Below are 3,182 nucleotides of genomic sequence, written 5' to 3' on the forward strand. Positions count from 1 at the left end.
CACTTTCAATTCCACTGAAATTTCAACTAAGTCTATAAATTTCATTGAAAATTCAGTTGAAACTCTTCCTTCTATTGAAACAATTTCTTCTTCCAAAAATATTACCTTTTCATCAGTTCCACTCAGAAAATCCACTCGTATTCATACAACTCCTTATGTGAATGATGTAATCCAATGAGAGCAAGCAGTTCTTCAAATTTGCCTAATTGTTCAGAACTTCGTTCACACATTGTTACAAATGCTTACCCTATACCCAATCGCATTAGTTTTGCATCATTGCATTTTTCAAATATGCATTTACTTGCAATGCTAACATTTCTTAAACAATCACAAACCTATGAAGAAGCTGTTATTAAACATTTATGGCAAGAAGCTATGCAAAAAAAAAAAGTTTGAAGCTTTAGAGGCACATAAGACATGGGAACTCATTAAACTACCTCCCAAGAAAAAACCTATTAGTTACAAATGGGTGTACAAGGTGAAATACAGAGCAAATGATGAGGTAGAAAGGTGTAAAGCAAAGCTAGTGGTCAAAGGTTACACACAGAAGAAAGGAATAGATTACACTGAAACATTTTCTCCTTTGGTTAAAAATGACCACCACTAGAAGTTTCATTGCTACAATAGTAAAGAAGAAATGGAGTTTGTATCAACTAGATGTAAACAATGCTTTTCTTCATGGAGATTTATATGAGAAAATCTATATGAAGCCTCCACCTAGACTTAATATTTCTGATAAAAGTATTGTGTGCAAGCTCAAAAAATCCCTGTGTGGTCACAAACAAGCCTCTAGGCAGTTGTACTCAAAGCTATATGATAGTTTAAGGAACAAAGGATGTGTGAATTAAAAAAAATGATTATTCTCTTTTCTATAAGAAGAGTGAAAGTTTGGTGGTTTTTCTTGCAGTCTATGTAGATGATAAACTCATGACAAGCAATGATGAAAATGAGATGATTCAGTTAAAACAATACCTCGATCAACAATTCAAAATCAAGGATTTGGGCCTGTTACATTATTTTTTGGGCATTGAAGCAATTCAAGAGGCAGGGAATATAATTCTTACACAGAGAAAGTTCACTATTGATTTGCTTAAAGAGTTCAATTATCAGGATCTTAGTCCAATTTTCAACCCTCTTACAAATGATGTGAAACTGGATGCAAATATGGGTGATCCTTTTCTTGAGCCACTCGTTTATAGAAGACTGATTGGTAAGTTGAACAACCTATCCAATACACAACCAAATCTTGCCTTTGTTGTTCAACATCTCAGCCATTTTATGTCTTCACCCTGAGTTCCACACTTTGAAGTAGCACTTCATTTACTAAGGTACTTGAAGAAAAATCCAGGTCATGGTCTTTTAGTGAATTCAGAGCTTTTTTGTGATTCTGACTGGGCTGCATGTCCACAAACCAGACACTTTATTAGTGGATTTTTCACCATGTGCGGAATTCTCCAATCTTATGGAAATAAAAAAACAGCACACAATTGCTTTATCTTCTGTTGAGGCTAAAAGTAGAACAATACGTAAAGTTTGTTTTGAACTTTCCTAGCTTACTTGGCTTCTGAATGAACTTACTATTAGTGCTATCACTCCTATTCCATTAAAATGTGATAGTCAAGCAGCAATTCACATAGCCAAAAATTTTGTTTTTCATGAAAGAACAAAACACATATAGATAGATTGCTATTTTGTGAGAGAATAGCTTCAAGTTGGTCAGATAGCTCTTCATCATGTGCTAACATAGCATCAGTTAGTAGACATTTTTTATCAAACCCCTTCCAGCACCTCAAATCACAACATTCTTTCCAAGTTAGGGGTGTCCTAGCATTTGCTACACCCACCAATTTGAGGGTGGATGCTAGAGCTAAGATTATTAACTGATGGTGAAGTTGTGATGATTGTTTAATTATTCTTGTAAAGCTGGAGGAATAAAGATGAAAGTATGAAGATGAAGTTCTGAAGATGTTAAGTTAGATGAAGAAGAGAAGTAAAGAGGAAGAACAACTAATTGTTGAGTTTGTTAATATAACTAGCGATCATTAGCTTAATACGTGTATAAGTTACTCACCACCTGTATAAGTAATGCCACATGTTCAAGTTGTTAATTACGAGGTTAATTGACTGGTCCGGAGTCTGTTATAATAGTTAAGCATGACAGTTAGCGTCTGAATTGTATAAATATTGTTTGTATTAGAAACTTATACCCTTTTTTTTTATTACAATTGAACGAACTATATGAAAGCTTTTTTCCTTCATCGTTTTCTCATGGTTAATTTTCTACTCATCTGAATCTTGAATTTTTGCAACAATCCTTGCAACAATCAAAGGTCTTTTGAGTTGCAAGTCAGATTGTAGAGGAGAAGAAGAGCTCTTAGTTATGCAGGCTTTCAATAGAAAAACCACAGAGCATGAAAAAAGACCATTAACCCACAAAACAAATTGATAAATTACAAAAACTCAAAAAACTTTCAGAATGTTTTGATCTCAAAATTTTAAATATCCGTGAAATTCAAATTGACCATTAACCCAAATAGTTCACTTCATTTAAAACCAAGGATTGAAAAACCGGACCGGACCGGCCGGTTGAACCGTTTCAACCGGGAACCGGTTGTCATTTCGGTTAAATCATGTAATTTGAACCTGATCCTGATTGAACCGGCTATGAACCGGTTTTGGACCGAGAATCGGCAAACTAGTTCAACCGGACCGGGTTTTAAAGAAAATTTAAAATTTCAATGTGACATCCTATGATTCCCAACACACTCTCACGGACCACGGTCTCACCCCCCCTTTGATCTTTTCTGGATTTCTTGTTGGAGAATCCGACCCAGTGGTAGTTTGAGGGATCAAAACGGAGAAGAAGAAGAACGACGGTGAGAATCCATGGGCTTTTCATCGTCCGCTAAATCAATGGTCTCATCGTCAGCAAGGAGGGGAGCAACGGTGAGGAGCTGACGATGGGATGCACCTTTGTGATCAGGTTGACAATTAGGGACGAGATTGAGGGGCTAATTATCACCTTCGATCGGCCATCCAATTTTCTTGTTATTCATATCCTTTGAATCTTCTCTATGGATGTCGTTTTTTTTTGTATTTATCTTAGTTTTCCTTGATTTAGGGTTGTTTTCTCACAAGAGGGCAGTTCTAAGGCTGGTTCACTGGGAATCTCCCTTGTTGGC

This window comes from Dioscorea cayenensis, chromosome 19 (genome assembly GCF_009730915.1).
Source record: "Dioscorea cayenensis subsp. rotundata cultivar TDr96_F1 chromosome 19, TDr96_F1_v2_PseudoChromosome.rev07_lg8_w22 25.fasta, whole genome shotgun sequence".
Taxonomy (NCBI): domain Eukaryota; kingdom Viridiplantae; phylum Streptophyta; class Magnoliopsida; order Dioscoreales; family Dioscoreaceae; genus Dioscorea; species Dioscorea cayenensis.